This window comes from Trachypithecus francoisi, unplaced genomic scaffold (genome assembly GCF_009764315.1).
Source record: "Trachypithecus francoisi isolate TF-2019V2 unplaced genomic scaffold, Tfra_2.0 Lachesis_group10, whole genome shotgun sequence".
In the NCBI taxonomy this organism is placed as follows: Eukaryota; Metazoa; Chordata; class Mammalia; order Primates; family Cercopithecidae; genus Trachypithecus; species Trachypithecus francoisi.
The window spans coordinates 28,712,946-28,738,666 of NW_022681455.1; the positions used below are offsets into that span (position 1 = coordinate 28,712,946).

At 43.0% G+C, this 25,721-nt stretch overlaps 1 non-coding gene across 1 annotated transcript; it reads right to left on the reverse strand.

The window, feature by feature from the left end:
• Nucleotides 1–20,141: 20,141 nt before the first annotated feature.
• On the reverse strand, nucleotides 20,142–20,213 carry TRNAA-UGC. Its single transcript has one exon. It is a non-coding gene; the product is annotated as a tRNA-Ala (tRNA).
• Nucleotides 20,214–25,721: the final 5,508 nt, after the last annotated feature.

The following is a 25,721-nucleotide window of genomic DNA, read 5'->3' on the forward strand; positions in this document are numbered from 1 at the left end:
TGCCTGTAATCCCAGAACTTTGAAAAGCTGAGGCAGAAGAATTGCTTGAGCCCAGGAGTTCCAGACCAGCCTGGGCAACATAGAGAGACCTCATCTCTACAAACAATCTTTTTTTTTTTTATTAGCAGGTCATGGTGGTGCATGCCTGTATTCCCAGCTAGCTACTTGGGAGTCTAAGGCAGGAGGATCACTTGAGCCCAGGAGGTTAAGGCTACAGGGAGCTGTGATTGTATCACTGCACTCCAGCCTGGGCAAAGAGAGCAAAACATTGTCTGAAAAAAAAAGGGGGGGAGGTGTTTATGGTATATATTCCCTATTTAAGTCTTTTTACAGTATTTTGTGATCAAATACATTTAAATTATTTTTCATGACAAGACAAGGATATTGATTATCTTCACTACTACTACACATTGTAATGGAGGTATTAGCCAAAGCATTTAGACATGAAAAAGTAATTAAAGGATTAACTGTTGGATAGAATGGGATAAAGCTATCTATGTATCTTGGTAGGATTATATATCTGGAAGCCACCCCTCAAAATGAAAAACTAATTATAAATAGAGAATTTGGTAAAGAAGCTGGATGCAAAGTTAACATAAACATACACATTCATACACACACACACAAAATAGCTTTTCCATATTCAACCTTTGAATGTTTTTGAATATCAGTTTTATTTTGAAAGCTAACAAATGAAGGAAAAGAATCAAGTATTTATCCTCTCTCTCCCGTATGGAATGTATTTCAGGATAAACATATAGTTGATGAGGGAAAGATTTTTCTTCTCAGGAAATAACAGCTAATAAATGCAGGAGAGATTACAAAATTAGAGTCAATATTTTGCAACTGGTATTGCTGTAACACATCCAGGTCACAATTGGCAATGGCTGCTATAACCATGAGATGAAATTGGATGAAAGACTCTAGAATGGTTGGAGTAGGCTGATGTCACCTAAAACCAAAGCTAAATTTTATATCATCAGATGTGAGACAACCACAAATCATGTGACCCATAATAAAGTAGAACATAACCAGGACCACAATAAAATACTGGTGTTGAAAATTAAATTTCTATAACCAAATAGATAAAAATCATTTGTTTAGAGTAAATATTGGAGATACAGAAATGTGTTTAATAACATTATAATGATGCAATCAGCTAAATCCACAATGTGGAAAATTCTCCTGGACAAATTGACCTTCAAGAAAGAAATGGCATGGAGTCCAGGCATGTTGACGCATGCCTGAAATCCAAGCACTTTGGGAGGCGAGGAGGGCTGATCACTTGAGGTTGGGAGTTCAAGACCAGCCTAGCTACATGGTACAACCCCGTCTCTACTAAAAATACAAAAATTAGCCGGCTGTGGTGGCAGGCACCTGTAATCCCAATTACTCGGGAGGCTGAGGTACAAGAATCGCTTAAAACCATTAGGGCTTTTTATTCCCCAGATTTTTAAAATAACCTTTTTTTTTTAAAGGTAATATGTGCATTATAGGAAATTAAAAAACACAAGAGGCCAGGCGTGGTGGCTCACGCCTGTAATCGCTGCACTTTGGGAGTCTGAGGTGGGTGGATCACCTGAAGTCAGGAGTTTGAGACCAGCCTGGCCAACATGATGAAACCCCGTCTCTACTAAAAATACAAAAAATTAGCTGGGTGTGGTGGTGTGAGCCTGTAATCCCAGCTACTCAGGAGGCTGAAGCAGGAGAATTGCTTGAATCTGGGAGGTGGAGGTTGCAGTGAGCCGAGGTCACACCACTGCACTCCAGCCTGGGTGACAGAGTGAGACTCCAAAAAAAAAGAAAGGGAGAGAGAGAAAGAAGGAAGGAAGGAAGGAAAGAAGGAAGGAAGGAAGAAAGGAAAAAAAAAACCACAAGAAACAAAGAACAAAGTCATCCACAATCACAAGTAGTTTATATTTTGATGTGTCCTTCTAGGTCCCGTGTGTGTGTAGACATAACATCCAGTTATATGGGATTGAGATTGCACAGTATATAGTATATATTATGCTTTTTACACATTATAAGTATTTACCAATTCAGAATTGCAAAGCTATATGAGTATTTTGATGACCAAGAATATACAGCACCAACTCAGTCTGTTAGAAAAAAAATGTAATCCTGCCTTTTTTGGGGACAAAAATTTTATAGAAGGCAAAAATGACAACATGCCTCTAGATAAAAGCATTAGCAGAGTTCTGATTAAAATACTGCATTCCCTTAGTGCTCAATTTAAAATAAAACATAAAGCAAGTGAATACACTAAGTATAAGGTTTCTAAGAGAATTCATTAACAGATCTATACCATTAAAATATTAGCAAGAAGATATGTTTCCCTTGAATTACTTCATGTGTTCCTATAGTACAGCCAAAGGAGATGCACATATATCAATGGCTCTCATCAAAATGGAAATATGGACACATCTGCATTCATCTCTCCCTTTATACTTCCTTCTGCCCCTCTACTGCTAACCTGATGAACAAGTCCTGATAAACATTGCCCAGTGGTGGTTTCACAATTCCATGTCCAAGATACATCTCTTCTAAAGATGTTTACTGGAAAGTAAAGTGCTCATATAGACATATGGTTATCATCTAAAACCATGTTCTAGATAATGGAGATACTAGCAAAGAGCCTTTCCCTTCACCTTTCCTCTTCTCCCTCTTCCACCATCCAAGTGGCTATGTCCAGCTCCAAGAGGTGGATTAACAAAGGTCACTCCCAGAAGACAGGCCTTCCTAAAAACTAATAAAAGGATATAAAGGGATTGTTTTACTACCTCTACTTCCCACACACTTTGAGCAAAAGGACTTACCTTTTAATATACAACAATATTAACTAAAATGCACATATAGAACAATGGTTAGACCATCTGAACTAATCTAACTCACCTGTACAGAACTCTTCCCCCTACATACTTCTTCCTCCACAACTTGCCACTACCCAGTGAAAAGTCAGTCTACTCTCCAAAACATCAAGTTTAACAATTCCATTCCCAAATACAACCACTCCTAGGCAATTTTGGTGAAAGGTGTTACTTAGTCTTTACTTTTAACCTATGTTGTGTGCTTTTACACATCTAGAAAGACAAGATATTTCAGATCGGAGTTGTTTTCCACTGTATATACAGTGGCATTGAATAAATGGTGCACATATATAACACAGGCTATAATTTAAAAGTGTCTTCTAAATAGGAACATTATGGCCTAGAATTCTTCCCCTTCTCACCTCTAAACTAACCCTGTGGACAGGTATGAGCATCCAGAAGAGGTATAAGCATCCAGTTAGAGATTTTAACAATTTCACTTCTGTGGGGGTTTTTTGTTTTGTTTTGAGACGGAATCTCACTCTGTTGCCCAGGCTGGAGTGTAGTGGCGTGATCTCGGCTCACCGCAACTTCTGCCTCCCAGGTTCAAGCAATTCTCCTGCCTCAGCATCCCGAGTAGCTGGGACTACAGGCCTGTGCCAACATGCCCGGCTAATTGTTTTGTATTTTTAGTAGAGACAGGGTTTCATCGCGTTAGCCAGGATGGTCTTGATCTCCCTAGCTCGTGATCTGCCCGCCTCGGCCTCCCAAAGTGCTGGGATTACAGGCATGAGCCACTGTGCCCAGCTCACTTCTGTGTTTTTAGGAACACTCTATGAATTTTAACACAAACTGTACTCAATGTATCAGTTTACTAACTCTACTTTTGTCATACACTAGCAACCTCCTTAACATCTGTAAAGACTAGATGTTGTAAATTAGGACTCCTTTGTGGATTTATATACACTATATACACAGCACAGTAAAAGACCATAAACACACTGGTATAAAGCCCTTTGCACTTTCTTCTCCTTCCTCCCTGAACCAGCACAAATACAATAATGTGTACTGCTCAGGGAAGTAGTTTGATCAATTTTCAAAAGACAATATTTCATATGAATCAAAAGGATATCTACAATGTATTTTGTGCACTTCTAAACACTTAGAAAGCCTAGACTTTTCAAATAAGGACTTAAGTTTGTCCACTATATACACAGTAGTGTTGAATAAGCTACATACATGTAACAGTGGTTATATCTGAAAGTGTCTTCTAAATTGAAACATTCTAGTTTAGAATCCTTAATTTCTTCCAACTCCTCTCCACCACAAACCCAGTGGATATAGGCACGTGTGTCACTTAGCCGATGTTATCATTTCATTTCCAAAAGTCCTTTTCAGAAGACAGTCTTTAAATGAAGTTTAACACAAAGTGTACAAAATGTTAGTTTATTAACACTACTTTTGTCATAAACTGGCAACCTCTTTAATATCTAGAGACTAGATGTTATAAAAATTAACTAGATATTATAAAGTTTAATATCTAGAGACTGTATATTATAAAATATACACTTGACAACTCATTTATCCAGTATATACACAATATGCACAATATAGCAAAGTTAAATGAAATGCACATAACATATAAGGCAATGAATAAGCTGAAATTTTCTAGTACTAACAACACACCTTTTGCAGTTTCTTTCCACCCACCTCCCTCAACTCAACGAACAAGTAGAGAGCACACTGTTCAGAGAGGTGGTTTAACAATTCCACTTCCAAACACAATATTTCCCTTCAGTCTTAAAAGCTATTTAAAAGTGTCATTCAACTACTTCTACTTTTAAATACATCAAGCACTTCTAAATAGCTGAAAATACTAGATATTTCATATAACTTTTCCACCATGTACACAGCACTGTTAAATAAAATTGCATACATGCAACAATAGTTGTAATCTGAGGTATCTTCCAAATACGATCATTTTGGTCTTGAACCATTCCCTCCTCACTTCCTTCTCTCTGACTTCAATTCAGTGGACATGTACAGGCACATGTAATGCTTAGAGATGGTGGAACAAATTTGTATCCAAAAGTCATTTACAGAAGACAAGCTTTCCTATGAATTTCAACACAAAGTGTACAAAAGGTGCTAATTTTACTGAGTACTTTGTCATACACTGGCAACCTCTAACATCTAAGGGACTAGATGTTGCAAAATTATGACTCATTTGTTTATTATAAAGTTTATACACTGCAAAACAAAATCCACAAAACATACAGAAAAATGGTGTCTAAAAAGTCCAAGTATAAACACACTAGCATATTACCTTTTGCAATATCTTCCCTTCCACTTCCACTAAACCATTAAACAAGTATAGACACTACTATACCGCTCACAGAGGTGGTTTAACAATTCCACTTTCTTTTCTTTTCTTTTTTTTTGAAATGGAGTTTTACTCTTGTTGCCCAGGATGGAGTGCAATGGCATGATCTTGGCTCACTGAAATCTCTGCCTCCCAGGTTCAAGTGATTCTCCTGCCTCAGCCTCCCAAGAAGCTGGGAATACAGGCATGCGCCACCATGCCCAGTTGATTTTGTATTTTTAGTAGAGACAGAGTTTCACCATGTTGACCATGGCTAGTTTTGAACTCCTGACCTCAGATGATCCACCTGCCTTGGCCTCCCAAACTGTTGGGATTACAGGTGTGAGCCACCGCGCCCGGCAACAATTCCACTTTCAAAAGACACTATTTCTTATGAATTTTAGCAAAAAGATATTTTTAAGTGATTATTTTACTCTTACTTTTACAATAGAGGTTAAATGTTACCTGTACATTTAACATATGCCAGGCACTTCTAAACATCTAGATAGGCTAGATGTTTCAGGTAAGGAGTATATTTGCCCACTATATACAAAGCAGTCTTTTTTTTTTTTTTTTTGGAGACAGGGTCTTGCTCCATCACCCAGCCTGGAGTGCAGTGGTATGATCTTGGCTCACTGCAACCTCCATCTCCCAGGTTCAAGTGATTCTCCCATCTCAGTCTTCCAAGTAGCTGGGATTACAGGCATGCAACACCACACCCAGCTAATTTTTCTATTTTTAGTAGAGATGGGGTTTTACCATGTTGACCAGGCTGGTCTTGAACTCCTGGCCTCAAGCAATCCACCCACCTCGGCCTCCTAAAGTGCTTGGATTACAGGCGTGAGTCACCGTGCTGGTCCTGCAAAGCAGTCTTGAATAAACTGTACACATGTAACAATAGTTAAAATCTGAAAGTGTCTTTCAAATAAAAATATTCCAGCCTAGAACCCTTCCCATCTCAACCCAGTGGCCAATAATGTTCAAATTTTCAGAAGACAATCTTCCCAAGGAATTTTAAAACAAAATGTTCAAAATATATTAGTTTACTAACTCTACTTTTGTCATATACTGGAAACCTCTTTAATGTCTAGAAAGTCTACATGTAAATTAGGACTTGTTTTTCTCTATAAACACTGTATACACAGATAAGGAAAACAAAGTGAACAGACATGAGAGACAATAGCTAATCTTGCCTCACTGTAAGCACACTGGTGGCATAGGGCTGTCTGCACAGCCTCCTTCTCCTCCTCCCCTGAACTAGTGTATCAGCACAACGTGTGATACTGAACTGGTGGTTGGCCATTCTCCTTTTAAAACATTTCATACGAATTTTAACCAAAAGATATTTACCAAATGTGTTATTTTACTATTTCTAATTTTAACACAAATTAGACACTTCAGAACATCTAAAAAGACTAGAAGTTTCCAGGAGCAGTGGCTCAGGCCTGTAATCCCAGCATTTTGGGAGGCCAAGGTGGGCGGATCACTTGAGGTCAGGAGTTCAAAACCAGCCTGGCCAAATGGTGAAACTCTGTTTCTACTAAAAATACAAAAATTAGCTGGGCATGGTGGCACGTGCCTGTAATCCCAGCTACTTGGAAGACTGAGGCAGGAGAATCACTTGTACATGGGAGGCGACCACGATCGTGCCACTGCACTCCAGCCTGGGCAACAGAGACTCCATATCAAAAAAAAAAAAAAGACTAGACATTTCAAAAAGTACTTGGAGTTGTCAGCTACATAAACAGTAGTGAGGAATAAAATGCACACACAAGACAATGATTATAATGTGTAAACGTCTTCTAAATATGACCAGTCTGGCATAGGACCTTCTTCTCTTCCTTCTCACTTCTCCATGTCCTAGTCTAACCCACTGAACAAACGTGTATGTGTCTGCTCCTGGTGTTGCTTCCAGAGGTGGTGCAAAAACTCCATTTCAAAAAGTCATCTACAGAAGATGTTTATTTTCTACGATTTTTTAAAAAACAAATGGGAATTTACAAGATGTGTGATATTCTTACTCTATCATACCTCGGCAGCTTCTTCCCATCTGGAAGGGCTAGATGTGGCAAATGTTGTCTTGTAAAAGTTTTGGGGGAAGCTGAGAGCAGTTTTCTCACATTATATACGCAGACCTTCTATAAACGCCGGTACATCTTCCCAAAGCGTGGGCATCTCCAAAGCGCCAAATGGGGCCTGTTACTCCATTTTTCTCTTCCCACATCAAGGTCTGGTAGAAGGAAGGCCAACCGCCCCACGGCCATTACCGTTCCACTCGTCCTCATCCGGGACTCCGCTGACCTTCCGGGCGTTAAGGCCGTTGTCCGTTGTCATCAGGACCAGGTAGGTCTCGCCCAATTGGGACAGAGCGGTCTCCCGAGGACCGGATCTGCGCCGCGCCCTGGCCTAAAGAGGTGGCCGAGCCCTTCGCTAGCTCCGTCTTCCGGGGCCCTGCGCTCCAGTGGCCTCTGCGCGGTTCTTCCCGCCCCGCACACACGCCACCACCCAAAGGCTCTGTGTCCCGGCAGCCACCAGGTCACCGAGGTGTGAAGAGAGGTTTCCCGCCGCTTCCAGCCGGGCCTGACAAGTGGGAGGCGAGGCAGCGGCCTCTGCTGGAGCTCCGCAGCGCGAGTCGGGCTTTCTTAAGAGGCAAAGCGCGGGAACTGACATCAGGGGTAGGGCGTGCAGGGCAGCAAACCTACTTGCTCTGGTTATCTTGAGTTAAAGGGCCGCCCTGTGGTCTGGCAGGAGGCAATAGACTGTAAATCAGTCGATTGTTCAACATTCCTTCCCAAAGTGGGACACTCGGCAACCGTGGTTGTCTCCTAAGGTCAGTTCCTGGAATTCTTTTAAATGCATGGTTCTAATATTATGGCGTCAGTGAGGCAGTGGGGTAGATTTTGTGATCAGTGGAGATGCATGAGGGAATGGCCTAGTAAGGGTAGGCTGAAGCCAAACCCCCTTCCCACTCTGCCTCATTTTATTCTATTTTTATTTCAGATAGATTTAAGGTAATCATGGTCTTCTCTTCCACAGCAGTTTGTAGAAGGCTCCTCTCTTATTTTATTTATTTTTAATTTTTAATTTTTATTGTTTTTTTTTTTTAGATGGTGTCTCTGTCACCCAGGCTGGAGTGCAGTGACACGATCTCGGCTCACTGCAACCTCTGCCTCCCGAGTTCAAGCGATTCTCCTGCCTCAGCCTCCTGAGTAGCTGGATTACAGGCGCGCCACCACGCCCGGCTAATTTTTTATATTTTTGGTAGAGACGGGGTTTCACCATGTTGGACAGGCTGGCTTTGAACTCCTGACCTCAAGTGATGTGCCCGCCTCAGCCTCCCAAAGTGCTGGGATTACAGGTGTGAGCCACAGCGCCCAGCCTATTTATTTATTTATTTATTTATCTCCGTTCACTGCCGCTGGATCTCTTAGGCGCGGGTGATTCTCCCACCTCAGCCTTCTGAATAGCTGGGACTACAGACATGCGCCGCCATGCCCCGCTCATTTTTTTGTATTTGTTTTAGAAATGGGGTTTCCCCATGTTGCCCAGACTGGTCTCCAAGAGCCTCCCACCTGGGCCTCCCAAAGTGTTGGGATTACAGGCCTGAGCCACGGTGCTTCGCCTATTTGTTCCTTTTTTAAAAAATCTAATTTTCCCTTTCTTGTCTCAGATTTCTCCCATAATTTGAATGTATTTAATGTGCCTTTTTATTTGTATGTCTTATTATAACTTGTGTTGCTTTTGTGCATATATTTTTAATAATGTAAATGCTGTGATTTATAGAATTCAGTATTATTTCTTACTCTTTAAACATGATGTTTGTATGTTACTACATGTATATTTTCTTCATTGTTCTAATTGTTTCTGGACCAAACTAAGGGTCTGGCTGACAGCAGACCCTTATTCTCCATGCCCAATGACAAGATGCAGATGAACTGGGGAGGAAGAGAGTTTTGGTTTTTTTTTTTTTGGAGACGGAGTCTCGCTCTGTCGCCCAAGCTGGAGTGCAGTGGCCAGATCTCAGCTCACTGCAAGCTCTGCCTCCCGGGTTTACGCCATTCTCCTGCCTCAGCCTCCCGAGTTGCTGGGACTACAGGCGCCCGCCACCTCGCCCAGCTAGTTTTTTGTATTTTTTTTTTTAGTGGAGACGGGGTTTCACCGTGTTAGCCAGGATGGTCTCGATCTCCTGACCTCGTGATCCGCCCGTCTCGGCCTCCCAAAGTGCTGGGATTACAGGCTTGAGCCACCGCGCCCGGCCAGAAGAGGGTTTTTATTCCTGTAACCAGTTACAGGTAGAAGGCCTGGAAATTATTGCCAGACCAACTCAAAATGTCAAAGTTTTCCAGAGCTTATATACCTTTCAAGCTATATGTCTACATGTAAGTGTGCATTCATTAAAGACATAAGTGATTAACTTCTTTTAATCTATAACTAAGGTCTGAGTCTTGAAGACCTTCCTCTGAAGCCTCAGTAAATTTACTTAATCTAAATGGGTCTAGGCGCTGGGGTGATTACCCTTATCTTGTCTCCTGCTAAATCACGGAGGTTTGGGGAGTTCCTTCAGACCTCCAATAAGCTTGTTTGTGGAGGCCTGGGGAGTTTCTTCAGACTCCCAATAAAACTTGTTTAATCCTAAATGGGTCCTGTTAAGAACTCCTTCATTATTTTGTCATGCTTTAAAGCCCACGGAAGTCCTAGGCAAAACTCTGAGGGGCTTTTGTTACATTCTAGCCTTTGTATAAGGGCACTGGCTTTTTTAAGCTTTTAATATTTAACTTAACCACTTGGTCAGTACTGAAACAGCTGTGATGCAGGCCTGAGTTGGTGAAACCTGGCCTGTCACATAATGGATGCAGAGTAGTTCGTGTGTAGGTCTACCACTATGACATTTTGATATAAGAAATACAGACCAACAATGGCTCACGCCTGTAATCCCAGCACTTTGGGAGGCTGAGGTGGGAGAATTGCTTGAGTCTAGGAGTTCAGAGACCAGCCTAGGCAACTCCGTCTCTACCAAAAATAATTTCTTTAAAAATTAGCAGTGGCTGGCTGCGCGCACCTGTAGCCCCAGCTATTTGTGGGGGGGTTGCAGTGGGACTTCGCTTCAGCCAGGAAGATCGAGGCTGCAGCGAGCTACAGTCATACCACTGCACTCCAGGCTGGGTGACAGAGACCCTCTCTCAAAAAAAAAGAAAAGAAAAATAAAAGAAATATATATATTATATATATGTGTGTGTGTATGTGTGTATATATATTATATGTATGTGTATATATGTGTATGTATATACACACACAAAAAAAATATATCTGTGCCCCTGGTTACTGACATAGAACTTCTGAAACCCTTAGGTGGGCAGTAGGAAAATCTTTTGTTCTAATATTTGATCTTTGACCCCAGTTCCTGACACAGAGCTCCTAAGACCTTTTTTTTCTAATGAGGAGACTTGCTGAGCTCCTGGATAGCCTCAGAGGCTGGTTGTCAGGGAAACCGACCTTGTGATCAGAGGGATAGAACTTTCAGCTCCAACCCCAAACCTCCAGGGAGAAGAGAGGCACTAAAGGCTGAGCTGATCACCAATGGTCAGTGATTTAACCAGTCATGCCTATGTAATGAAACCTCCATAAAAACCCAGAAGGAGAGAGTTTATAATAATATATAAATACAAATTATATATACTAATATATAAATATATGTACAAATAAAGATGTAATATATAAATATCTGATAATAAATGATGCAATAAAAATCTTTCCTCATGTCCCTGTACATGTATGTGTAAGAATTTTCTTACAATTTTCCACCTATACCCAGGAGCATAGTGGCTTGATGTCACAGGTTTGATTATCTGTGAAGTGGACCTTGAGATAGAGTTGTTTTGTTTTGTTCTGTTTTGTTTTGTTTTTTTGAGACAAGGTCTCACTCTGTCACCCAGGCTGGAGTGCAGTGGCACGATCCCTGCTTACTACAACCTCCACCTCCCAGATTCAAGCGATTCTTGTGCCTCAGCCTCCCAAGTAGCTGGGATTACAGGCTCATACCACCACGCCCAGCTAATTTTTGTGTGTGTGTGCATGTTTTTGGTAGAGACAGAGTTACACCATGTTGGCCAGGCTGGTCTTGAACTCCTGACCTCAAATGATCCACCCACTTTGGCCTCCCAATAAGCGTGAGCCACTGTGCCCAACGAGATAGAGTTTAATGTGCAGGATGTTTATTATGCAGTATCTTTGAGATCCACATCTGTGGAAGGCAGAGAGTAGACTCAAGATTGAGAAGAAGTCAAGCTAGGATGCATGCAAGGTAGGATGCATGCCTGACAGCCTCAGCTAACACCATGGGGAGTTCTGAGGCTAAGTGGTTCATCTGATCCACTTTGGGGCCTTAATATTCTTGCCCCCTCTGCTGGGCATGGTGGCTCACGCCTGTAATCCCAGCACTTTGGGAGGCCGAGGTGGGCAGATCGCCTGAGGTGGAGAGTTCGAGACCAGCCTGACCAACATGGAGAAACCCCATCTCTTCAAAATTAGCAGGTGTGGTGGCGCATGCTTGTAATCCCAGCTACTTGGGAAGCTGAGGCAAGAGAATTGCTTGAACCCAGGCGGAAGAGGTTATGGTGAGCCAAGATCGCACCATTGCATTTCAGCCTGGGCACCAAGAGTGAAACTCTGTCTAAAATATATATATATGTGTGTGTGTGTGTGGTGTGTGTGTGTGTGTGTATGTGTGTGTGTGTATATGTGTGTGTGTATATATATATGTGTGTATATATATATATTCTTGCCCCTTCACTCATTTGATGTGAACAGCCTCAAAAAGGATGTGATCTTGGGCAGGCAGCTCTGCAGCTGAGACAATCCCTGAAAGTCCTGACAGTTGTGGATTGTCTGCTGAATGCACTTGTATTAGCTGAGGCAACAAGTCCAGGTAGATCTGGGCAGAGCATCTTTGTCTATTACATTTGGTCATAGAGAATGTGTTAACATGTTTGCCTAAATACTAGCCAATTTCTCTGAGGATGGCTGTGTGTTATTCTGCATTTTACCCAGCAGTATAAACCAAAAACAAACAAATAGAAAGTCAAATAAGGATATAAACAGGCATTTACAAAAAGAAAAGATACAAGAGGCTAATGAGGATGTGAAGATGCAGTATTAATTCATTAGTAATCAACAATAAATAACAACAAAACTTCATTTTACACTACTGAAACAAGCAAAACTTAGAAGTCTCAATAATTTCATAGCAAAAGAAAACAACAGAATAAAAAGGTAACCTACAGAATGGGAGGAAGCATTTGCACATCATATACCTGTAAAGCAGCTAATTTTCAAAATGTGTAAAGGACTCATACAACACAATAGCAAAAAAAGAATACAAACAAAAACCAAATAACCTAATTAAACAATGGGCAAAATACTTGAACACATTTCTCCAAAAAAGACATACAAATGACCAACAAGTATATAAAAAGATGCTCAACATCATTAATTATCAGGAAAATGCAAATCAAAACTACGATGACATGTCATTTCATACTTGTAAAGATGGCTATTGTAAAAAACAACAACAAGAAAGATAACGAGTGTTGGCAAGGATGTGGAGAAATTGAAGCCCCTGTATACTTGTTGGTGGGAATGTAAAACGGTGAAGCAGCAATGAAAAACAATATGGAGGTTCTTCCAAAAATTAAAAATAAGACTACCATGTGATCCTGCAATCCCACTTTTGGGTATATTTCCAAAAAATTGAAATTAGGATCTCAAGGAGATATATGCACTTCCATGTTCCTTGTAGCATTATTCACAGTAGCCAAGATACGGAAACAACCTGTATCCATTGACAGATGAATGAAAAAAAGAAAGTGTGGCATATATATCCAATGGAAAATTATTAGGCCTTAGAAAAGAAGAAAATCCTGCCATTTGCAACAATACTGATGAAACTACCTGGAGGACATTATGGGAATTGAAATAAACCAGTCACAGCACAAATACTGCATAATTCCACTTACATGAGGTATGTAACAGTTAAACTCAGAAATGGAGAATGCAATAGTGGCTGCCAGGGGCTGGGAGGCTGAAGAAGATGGGGAATTGTTGCTCAATGGATATATTTCAGTTATGCTACACGAATAAGTTCTAGAGATCTGCTGTACAACATAGCACCTATGGTTAACAATAAAGTATTGTACGCTTCAAAATTTGTTAAGATGACAGATCTCACGTTAAATGTTTATACCACATACAAAAAATAAAGACAAAACAAAACCAAAAAAACCCAAAGAGACATAAGGAAATTTTGGTTGGTGGATATGTCTATTACCTTGATTGCGTTGATGGATCATGGGTATTTCCCTATGCCCAAATTCATAATATTGTACACATTTTGTGCAGTTCTTTGTATACCAATTATGCCTCAATAAATCTGTTTTTTTGTTGTTACTGCTTTTTGTTTTTGAGACGGAGTCTTGCTCTGTTGCCCAGGCTGGAGTGCAGTGGCACGATCTCGGTTCACTGCAACCTCCGCCTCCTGGGTTCAAGTGATTCTCCTTCCTCAGCCTCCTGAGTAGCTGGTATTACAGGCGCCTGCCACCGTGCCTGGCTAATTTTTGTATTTTTAGTAGAGATGAGGTTTCACCATCTTGGTCAGGCTGGTCTAGAACTCCTGACCTCATGATCCACCCTCCTCGGCCTCCCAAAGTGCTGGGATTACAGGTGTGAGCTACTGCGCCCAGCCAATAAATGTTTTTTTTTTTAAATAAATCTAACGTCAAGAGTTGGCCGATTTGTTATTGCTTTGCAATTGTTCTTTGTATATTCTAAGAATGACTTCATTGCTGGTTTTAAATATTGCAAATAACTTCTCCAAATCTGTCATTGTGTTAGTCCAAGTTCTCCAGAGTAACAGATTATATAGATATATATTATTATACATATAATTTATTATATGCACATTTTATAACATTGTAGTATAATTATAATTAGTATCTATTATAACATATCCTAACATAATGAATAATACTTATTATGTTACTATAACAAATATTATGCATATGTATTACATATATAAGGAGACTTATTTTAAGATTTTGCTTTACACAATTCTGGAGGCTGAGAGGTTCCATGATCTACCATCTGCAAGCTGGAGACCCAAAAAAGCTAGTGGTATATTTGGAAGGCCTAAGAGCTGGAGGGTGGGTGGCATAGATTCTTATCAAGTCTGAGGGCCTGAGAACCAGGTGCATCAAGGACAGAATATCAGTGTTCCTGCACAACCTGTCAAGCAGAGGGAAGGTGAATCCAACCTTCCCCCTCCTTCTGTTCTATTCAGACCCTCAATGGATTGGATTATGTCCACCCACATTGAGGAAAACCATTCGCTTTATGAGTCCAGCAATTCAAATGCTACTGTCTTCTGGAAACACCCTCACAGACATACCCAGAAACAACGTTTAAACACCTGTCTGGGCATCCTGTGGCCCAGTCAAGTTGACCTATAAAATTATCGGATTCATCAATGTGTTAATTTTGTTCTACGGTATTCTTTGTCTCTAAGGTATTCGAAATCTTTGACAATCTCCAATTTCTTTAAAACTAAAGGCTTTGCCAGGCATGGTGGCTCATGCCTGTAATCCCAGCACTTTGGGAGGCTGAGGCGGGTGGATCACGAGGTCAGGAGATCGAGACCAGTCTGGCTAACACAGTGAAACCCCGTCTCTACTAAAAATACAAAAACTTAGCCAGGCGTGGTGGTGGGCGCCTGCAGTCCCAGATACTTGGGAGGCTGAGGCAGGAGAATGGCGTGAACCCAGGAGGCGGAGCTCGCAGTGAGCCGAGATCGTGCCACTGCACTCCAGCCTGGGCAACAGAGCGAGACTCCGTCTCAAAAAAAAAATAAAAAATAAAATAAAATAAAATAAACCTAAAGGCTAAAATTAATTTTTTAAATACATTTTAAATTTTGATTTAATCAAATTTATCTCTCCTTTTTTTGACTTTAGGGACTGTGCTTGTTAGCGTGTGGCATGCCAATGGATAATAATGATAATGAAAACTGTGATGATGACAAAAATGATAATGATAATAGCATGTAATTTATTGTGTGCATAATAGGGAAGAAATAATTTTTTATTATTATTCCTTATTAAATATCTTATTTCTTTTAAAATTGTTTCTTACTATTTCTTATTAAAACTGGGTTGGCCAGGCACAATGGCTTACACCTGTAATCCCAGCACTTTGGGAGGTCGAGGTGGGTGGATCACTTGAGATCAGGAGTTCGAGACCAGCCTGGCCAACAAAGCGAAGCCCCATCTCTACTAAAAATACAAAAATTAGCTGGGCATGGTGACGTGCATCTGTAATCCCAGCTACTATGGAGGCTGAGGCAGGAGAATCGCTTGAACCTGGGAGGTGGAAGTTGCAGTGAGCTGAGATCGTGCCACTGCACCCCAGCCTGGGCAAAAGAGTGAGACTCTGTCTCAAAAGTAAAAAATAAAATAAAAATAAAACTGGGTCATTATTATAAGTTATTATGAAGAAACAGAACCAAACCATTAATCACAACAACACAGTAACAGCCGGGCATACAATGGCAGCCCTTGCCTATAGTCCCAGCTACTCAGGAGGCTGAGGCATGAGGATCACTTGAGCCTGAGTTGGAGGCCAGCCTGGGCAACATAGCAAGACTACATCTCTAAAATTTAAAAAACAAAAATGACAAAAAGCAATGTAATAACTCCTTTGCCTACTGATAGGGCAACCAGAGTGGAGTGAATATGGAAAGCTAGTTTACATATTGATATGATTTGGCTCTGTGTCATCACCCAAATCTCACCTTGACTTGTAATAATCTTCATGTGTCATGGCAGGTACCTGGTGGGAAGTAATTGAATCATGGAGGCAGGTTTTTCCCCTGCTGTTCTCGTGACAGTGAATAATTCTCATGAACTCTGATGTTTTTATAAAAGGCAGTTCCCCCCACATGCCTTCTTACCTGCCACCATGTAAGATATGCCTTTGCTTCTCCTTTGCCTTCTGCCATAATTGTGAGGCCTCTCCAGCCATGTGCAACTGTAAGTCCATGAAACCTCTTTCCTTTATAAATTACCCAGTCTTGGGTATGTCTTTCTTAGCAGCGTGAGAACAGACTAATATATATTTTCAGTTACCTTTCTCATGAGAAACTTTTTGTTTCCTTCAGAACCAGTTCTCTTCACTAAAGTCTTGTTCTAATCTATCATGAGAATCCATTCTACTTCAGCTTATGTGTGTTCCATGGTACATATATTTTAAAAGCAGTTGGCTTCAATGGGAAACCAGGAAGAGGAGAAATTAGAGTAAATGACATAGTGGCAACAATCATAGTGTTACTGAAAGACCAATGGCTGAGTGGGATACATACCCATGCATTATTCTCCCCTATCCTGCTCCCTCCACCACCAAAAACTGGATGGAGCCAGAGGTCCTAGCACTGCAAGCAATGTGGCTTTATTTCACCATCTGCATGCACTCCAATTTAAAACTAAGATAAAGAAAGGTGGTAGTGACTTAGTTGCTTTACATTTAAATTACTTGGAAATGTTCGATGTTTACATGTCATAGAACACAAGAACTCAAAGGCATATAGGGTCAGTATGATATCAGTAATTTGTCAAGTTCTCATCTCTTAGGTCAACAGCTGGTACACCAGAGCAAGTGTGCTCTATTGAAAATAAAATAATAAGACAGGCCGGGCACGGTGGCTCACGCCTGTAATCCCAGCACTTTGGGAAGCCGAGGTGGGTGGATCACCTGAGGTCAGACATTTGAGACCAGCCTGGCCAACATGGTGAAACCCCGTCTCAACTAAAAATACAAAAAAAATTAGCTGGGCGTGGTGGTGGGCACCTGTAATCTCAGCTAGTCGGGAGGCTGAGGCAGGAGAATTGCTTGAACCCAGGAGGCGGAGGTTGCGGTGAGCCGAGATTGCGCCATTGCACTCCAGCCTGGGCGACGGAGTGAGACTCTGTCTGAAAAAATAAAGAAAGAAATAATAGGACAATAACTGAAAATAAAGAAATTTCTTTGCTGGAATCAAAAGGGAGAAAACATTCATCATGTGATATTAAACAGGACATAAAGAGATGTTGGGAGCTTTGGAAAAAAATCAATTAAATTCACCACACAATTACAGGTGGCTCACACCTGTAATTCCAGCACTTTAGGAGGCCAAGGTGGGCAGATCACGAGGTCAGGAGATAGAGACCATCCTGGCTAACACAGTGAAACCCCGTCTCTACTAAAAGTACAAAAAATTAGCCGGGTGTGGTGGCCTGTGCCTGTAGTCCTAGCTACTTGGGAGACTGAGGCAGAAGAATTGCTAGAACCCGGGAGGGAGAGTTTTCAGTGAGCCAAGATCATGCCACTGCACTCCAGCCTGGCGACAGAGCAAGACTTCTTCTCAATAAATAAATAAATAAATAAATAAATAAATAAATAAATTCACCACACAAAAAAAGAGGCCCTTGCAAAGATCAAAAATCCACTCAGTATCAGCATCTAATCTACTAAGCCAGCCAGCACATGGAACGATACATCAATAAAAAACTAAATAAACATATATGTCTGTATTTAACTGCCTCAACTTCTGGTGTTTTAACCTATTTTCGAAATTGTTAAGGGGAGAAAGACAAAGGCCTTGTTTTGTTCACAGAATTCATGCAATGTCTCACTCTTTAAGTGTCTCACTCTTTAAGTAGGTGGGAAGAGGAAGTTCTGCGGATCAAATCTGGGTCTTCCAATCTTTACCACTGAACCACATCCCCACTGTAGGTATTACTGACTATTCTGATTGTTGACCAAAATTGCCACAAAAATGGCGTCTTTATATAGTTTCTTGGAGAGTAACTACCAGGAAGTGGGAATGAAGACAGAAAGTAAACACCAGCAGTGACATCGAAAGAGGAATGAAATAACCTATGAACAAACAGAATAGGTTTTGCTTCATTTGCTCCTTGTGGGGAAGACAAAGTGGAGATACCAAGGATCGAATTGGGAACCCTAGGCATGCAAATTGTAAGCTCTACCAGTTGTTATATCCTTGCAACCACCTCTGTTCGCCCCCCAATCTTGAGTCCAAAAAATTCTGTAAACATAATTTGCATGGTTGTTTCTTCAAGATTGTGTCAATAATTAGGTCTTATTTTTTAGAAGAAAAAGTTACCCTTTAGGTAACTTCAAATGGCCTTAAATTCAATTGAACCAGACCAGGTCTCATTCAACAAGCAACTGAAAAAATGGCTTACAATACAATATATGCTATATAAACCGATACTATAGATTGTATATATGACAGCCCCCCCCGACCAAGAAAAAGTAGCATATTGGTGAAAAGACCAGGGTAACAACCGCAGAAAAGGTATCTTAAGGCAAATAGTTCAGACAATTCCTGATATAAAGCTCAAAGCTAACTTTTTAAAAGTGCTTCAGTTGTATTTAACACTTAAGCAAAACATTTTTGACTATACATCTCTATAATGCACAGTACTAAAACAGTACAAAATTTTTATCACAAAGATGTTTATGAAACAATACCACAATGTTTGTAATGTGGTATTACAGTTTTTGAAGACAGTTTTTTTTTTTTTTTTTCTGAAAGGTTTTGGACGTTAACAGGCGCTCAACATCTTCCATCTACTCCTTTCTGAACTGGCTCAGACTGCTTAGCACGTATGCAGACGGTGTTAAGAAGGTCGTAAAACACCACAATCCCAACAGCCATATTTCCGTGGCATACATGGGCTGGCACGGAGGCTCAGAGTGGGCGAGGCAGGGGTCGGGCTGCAGGGCAAGCACAGCCACACAGCGATGGTGGCAGAGTTGAGGACAGAGCCCGGGTAGGCAAGACATGGCGCGTCAGGTGAGACAAAGCCAGGCAAGCTAACGGAAGGGACAGCACGAGTGAGGTAAGGCCAAGCGGCGCGAGCTCCAGGGCTGGTGAGGCAGGTGGTTTGCTCTGGAGCCCCAGCCACGAGGACGCGCCTGCTCTGCCCTCGCCCCTGCCTAACCCTTCTGCCTCAAAACTAGGAGTCTCACTCTGTCGCCCAGGTTGGAGTGCAGCGGCGCAATCTCGGCTCACTGCAAGCTCCGCCTCCCAGGTTCACGCCATTCTCCTGCCTCAGCCTCCCGAGTAGCTAGGACTACAGGCGCCCGCCACAACGCCCGGCTAATTTTTTTTTTGTATTTTTAGTAGAGACGGAGTTTCACCGTGTTAGCCAGGATGGTCTCGATTTCCTGACCTCGTGATCCGCCCGCCTCGGCCTCCCAAAGTGCTGGGATTACAGGCATGAGCCACTGCGCCCGGCAAAACTAACTCTTAAAAGATGATCCCTGCGGCTGAGAGAAGCTGGCGGGCGGATCACAGGTCAAGAGATCGAGACCATCCTAGCCAAAATGGTGAAACTCCGTCTCTATTAAAAATACAAACATTAGTTGGGCGTGGTGGCGTGCACCTGTAGTCCCAGCTACTACGGAGGCTGAGGCAGGAGAACGGCGGGAACCCGGGAGGCGGAGCTTGCAGTGAGCCGAGATCGCGCCACTGCACTCCAGCCTGGGCGACAGAAGAAAACTCCGTCTCAAAAAAAAAAAAAAAAGATAATCCCCGTGGCTGAGAGAAAAAGGTAGAATAATCTTCAACTGTGCTCCAAATAATTGTATTTCTGGTTACAAATCATGTACCTTCAGTGATAACAACGTAAACCCAATTTTGTTAATGAGTGATGAGATTTAAAGGTGTTCTAAAGCAGTTAGCAGTTACAGGATTTTGACAGTTGGAGAAAGTTTAGCAGTATACAAGTGTGCCATGTTAAATACATCTGACCTTCAAAGCCAGCGACCCATTTTCAAGCATCATGCAGATGTCAGGACGCTCTGCCCAAGCCTAAAGAAAGAGGAATAACAAACCAACGTTCTCATTCTTCAGCATACTAAAGTGGAGACGCCGGGGATCGAACCCGGGACCTCGTGCGTGCAAAGCACGCGCTCTACCACTGAGCTACATCCCCCAAATCCTGGGATTCTCGTCTCCCTTTGTTAACTCATATAGCTCTTAACAACATAGAGTAGCGCTACACAATTCCGTCGGCTTTTTCAATTTATATTCATAGAAAATCAAGTCTGTTCAACAAATTATTATTAATACTATACATAACTTCCCTGTGTTTTCCCTAAATTTCATTTACCACAAAGAGTTTATAAGTGTCGATTTATGTTAAGTTTGTTCCCTTTTTCTAGTAAGGTAGCTTCTGGAGGGCAGAGGCTCATTGCGCTCACTGGAGGAGACCGTTGAGTATTTCCCGGAACCGTTTATTAGCTCAGCTTTGGACATAAGTCCTTTTACTCTTGAGCAATAAAAACATGGCCCTTTCTCCCAGCTCTCGGGCGGTTGCTTTTAACCTGCAGATCGCAGTTTCAGCGGACTAACACTCCTCGCAGACCATGCCTCGCCTCTGCCTTCTTAGGATTCAGCTTGGGGTGGTCCGTTGACTTCTCCGGTGAGCTTAGCGTTTTTGGCCGCATCACATCGCCAACCTGTGCCTCGCCCTGCCTCTCATCCCCGTTTTCTTTCTTGCCCGCGTAAGTGTGGCGGACAGGGATCCTATTCCCTGTCTTCCATCCCGCCCCTTCCTCCTCGTCGCGGACTCCTTGTCCTCGCAAGTTCACCTCCCCGTGGAGGACCTCCTCTCTCTGTCATTGGAACAAGCCTTGCTCGGTCGTCAGTGTGGATGTCCCTGGGTCCCCTGGAGCACTCGAAATCTCCCCAAAAATACCAGAGAGCAGCGGTGGGTGCCCTGCCCCTTCCTGTTGTACCCCTCTGGCCGCTAGAAAACCAATTTGAACAAAAAGGCAAAAGCTAAGATGAAACCCTTTGAATCAAGTAAAAGAGGCCCGCAAATAAATAAATATAAATCTCTAGAAATAAGCAAAGAGAGCCGAACTGGAGGATAAAATCTTTGGCTCTTTGCTTATTTCTCCCGCCGCGCTTCTCTGCATCCCAGACTAACTCTCTTCCACCCACCACCTGCCGCTCCTCGCGGCCGCAAGTGGTTCCTTAACAGACCGCAGCGGGTGGCGGAGAGATCTGGGTGACCTGACTCGGGCGTCCATACCCCAGCCTGGGCTGCGGGACACGCTGGTAACCAACAGGCCCATGCAGGTTTAGCCCTGCGTGTTTAGTGAAAGTTGCCTAGCACCTCGAGTCGTCCCTGATTCTCCCGCTGCCTGCAAAGGGCTGGTCTCTCCTCGGGGGGATGGGGAGTAGGGACAGCAGCCGTCGCGGCACCGCAAGCCAACATGCAAATGCGTTAACTCTGTCTGCCCCAGCTCGGTGTCGGGGTGTGCTTCTGATGGCTAGGAGCCCTACGCAATATCCGTGGCAGCAGCCAGACCGCAGCTGCCTCTTCCTCTTCGTCCCAATTCCACCCTTCCCGCTTCCTGAGGGCGAGGAAAATGTATCCCAGAAATCCCAAAAGAGGAGGAACGCCCCAGGGTTGGGAGACCTTTCCCTCCGCGGCTGTGCGGTGGCTCTTCTCTAGCGGTAGGAAGAGGATCTGCGGCCGCAGTTTGCCTTGGGGGCCATAGTTATCTCTTCCAATGGAGCCACCGCTTCCCTCCTTGCTTCTCTCCCGCCTCGGTCCCGGCTCACCAGCCTGGTCCTTGGAACATCTTGCCAGCGGGGGCAGTCGGCGCCGGGACTCTAAGGGGGCACGTGCTCGAGGTCACTCGGCTCTGATATGGGGTAGTGGTTGGGCCTGGGAGGCGTTGCGAACGTTGTTTGGGATAAGCTTAGTTGAAATTTTGGCATCCGAGCGCAAGACACCTCCTCCCCGCCAAAGGGGCAGGAATCTTCTGGAACCCAGAGGCAGAGGCCTCCCCTCCCGCGTGCGTTTACACTGGCGCTGAATGTTCTCCCGGATTCTTTCGCTTTGTGGCTGGGGCTCCTTTGATGCTGGGTCAACTGTCAGACACGTGTGTCCCTTCCTCTTCTCCCTGCTAGCAAGTCTGACTGATTTATCCTTTTGGATCACAGATTTGTCTCCAAGATGAAACCTGCACGATTGGGAACACCTGGCGCGGACAATGAACATGCGAATGGTTCCCGGACTCTCTTGCTCCTCTCCTACTCGGATAGCCCTGTCAATTTCCGAGCTAAAATGGCTCGACATGTGTGAATGGGGGATTCAAGAGGTTTTGTTTTGCTTTGTTTTACCCCCAGAGGAAATCAGCTTAGATATAACACGATGCTAACAACCCCGTTGGCTTGTACCGGCCTCATCCAAGATCTTGGGAAGGCTCCCAGGCAATGTGTTCATGTGTTCAGCTGTATACATCTGCAAAATTTATGACAGCAAAATTTTAACCATAATCAAGGTTCGATTCCAGAAGCTTATACACGGGCTGCCACATCCAATAAAGGCGGCAGGAGTGCAAATGACCTACTCCCCACCCCGACACCAGGGAGTGAGGGGAGAATCACAAGTGGAAACTTTGTTGGCCCTGTAATTGGAGGGAAGCACACTTTAAATCCTTCAACTAAGATCCACTGGAGGGCAAGCCGGGTGCTAGCAGTCAGTAATACAGCCTTAATACCGCCTTAAAACCATACATGAAAGTTGCCGGAGCTAAAGAAGGTAGTAGTTGGATCTTGGGAGGTGTTCTTCAAAGCAGGCCTCAGTGGCCTGGATACAGCAGCCACAGAGTAGCTCTTGATTCTTCCTTATTGATTTGCTAACTGAGGGCATGATTAAGAGAAGCAGACCTTAGTGTTCCTAGAATGCTCCTAGACTGATGTTCTTGGGCTAGGGTAAGACAGATCAGAACAAACCTCAAGAACATTTTCAGTAATGAAGCGTGGAAGACAGAGAACCAAAGAACATCAGACTCCCCCTTCTTAGCACCAAAAGTGGAAATTGACTGGTGCACTGAGGCCTTATTCTCCTAGCCCTTTCTGAGAAGGCTGTCTTTGGTTTCCAGTAAGAGAAGACCAAAGGGCACCACCAGGAGGGAAGCCTGCAGCTTTGTTGGACACAAGACCCTGACATTGAAAAAATGGATGTGCTGTTACCTCTTTCTCCAATCTATGTGTGGTAATATCTGGCCATTTTTAGTGGTGGAGTAGTTTTTCTGATGAATTCTGATAAGGAACAAGACTAGTACATGATAACAATTACATGACCGTCGTTGACCCCCAAATGGTCAATTCTTAATTTCCAAATTCTTAGTGGATCAGCATCCCTCCTACCCCCAAGATTGAGCACTGCCAGGTCTAAATGCCCATCAACATGTGTACTGCCTTGACTCACCTGGGAGTTGCTTACCTTTAGGCCTTTGAATTCCATTCAAGGTGGGGATCTGGGCTTGCAATGGTCCCCCACATATAAGGAATTCCTTGCAAGTTGGGCCAGGGCATCATAAACTTAATGATTTAGACCATGCCCTTTGTGCCATGGCTACTAGCGATTGGATGGTTGGGTGAAGTCTTGCACTGGACAGTTCAGCTTAGAGCCTGTAAGGAGCGAGAGAACCATGGTAGAAAGTGTGTTAAGAGCAAGGAGAAAAAAATGTATAAAGTCTGCGGTTAGTGGCACTTCATATGTATTTATGAAACTAAACTGACTTTAGTCTAAGAAATGTTTTCCCAGAATTAAGCAAGCCTAAATCCCCTCAGCTAATTTTGTTGTTGTTTTGTTTTGTTTTGTTGTTTTTGAGACAGAGTCTCGCTCTGTCACCCAGGCTGGAGTGTAGTGGTGCAATCTCAGCTCACTGCAACCTCCATCTTCCAGGTTCAAGCGATTCTCCTGCCTCAGCCTCTGGAGTACCTGGGACTGCAAGCACCCACCACCACACCTGGGTAATTTTTGTATTTTCAGTACAGACGGAGTTTCACCATGTTGGCCAGGCTGATCTCAAACTCCTGACCTCAAATGATCCACCCACCTGGGCCTCCCAAAGTGCTGGGATTATAGGCATGAGCTACCACACCCAGCCCCCTCAGTTAATATTTTGAGAGAGACTTTGGTAAAGATTAGAGAACAAATCTTCCTTCCTGCGTCCCTTCCTCCTTTCATCCCTTTCTCTCTTCCTTCAATGTGACTCGGTATAGAGCATATGATTCGCAAGCATAAGGTCTTAGGTCCAATCCCTGGTATGTTTGCATTGCAGGGCAAATACCTGTAGATCTGCTTTATGTCGCTTTTTGCTTTTTGAAAAAACCAGTTTTGTTTATTTTAGGAAATGAACACATTTGGGAGTTTTTGGGGGGTTGGGTTGTTTAATTGTTTGTTTTTTCCCCAGCTGAAACAGGACAGCTCAATTTCTTAATGATTAAAGGGAAGATCAGGGCGTAAACAACCAGAGTCTTCAGTAGCACTCTGTTGTCTCCAGGAACTCGTTGTCTCCCTCCGGGTTCCTGCAGCCTCTCTGGCAACCAAACTGAATGGATTGGAGGTTTTGGGGTAGAGAGGCTTAAGCCCCTGTCCTGCTGCACCTGCACCGGGCTGACCCAGATAACTACATGTTCAGGAAGAATGAGTTCCTGTTATCTTGCACTTATCTCTCCACCTGGCCGAGTCTGGTGGGTTCCATTCCTAGTTAATCTTGCTTGTGAAAACCATCGCAGTTTTGAATTGTGGGTCTGTGTCTTCACACTAATCCCTAGCTCTCAAACTGCCTGTGTGTGGAATTTTTTTCAACTTCTGTTCTTCCTTTTTCAAAATATCTGCACCCTTCCTTGTTCTCCCCCTTATTCACTACTACAAGGAAAGTTTTAAAGAGACCAGTTGTGGCAAATGGGACCACATAAAAGGCACTCCAAAGGGCAATGTCCCACAAAAATTCTCTCACTAGCAGGAATTTGAGATATCAAGGGAAATTCAACAAACACAAGTATATTTTTAGGTTTTTGGCTTCACATATTAAAATCTGCCATTTTGGGCCAGGGATGGTGGCTCATGCCTGTAATCCCAGCACTTTGGGAGGCCAAGACAGGCAGATCACAAGGTCAGGAGTTCAAGACCAGTCTGACTAATATGGTGATAGCCTGTCTCTACTAAAAATACAAAAATTAGCCGGGCATGGTGGCACGTGCCTGTAATCCCAGCTACTAGGAGCTGAGGCAGGGCAATTGCTTGAACCCAGGAGGTGGAGGTTGCAGTGAGCCAGGATCACGCCACTGCACTCCAGCCTGGGCAACAGAGCGAGACTCTGTCTCAAAAAAAAAAAAAAAATCTGCCATTTTAGACAACTGTGATGCATTCTAGGTCTGAAAGGTCTTAGCTTCCTTGTTTTTGTTTTGTTGTTGTTGTTTGTTTGACTTCGGTTTTTTAGACTTTATTTGTTTGGAACAGTTTTAGGCTCACAACAAAATTGAGAGGAAGCCACAGAGAAATCTCATATAATCCCTGTCCACACACATGTATAGCTCCCCTCTCATCAACATCCCCAATACAGTAATGCATTTGTTAAAATTGATTACCTAAATTGACACATCAGTATTACTCAAAGTCCATAGTTTA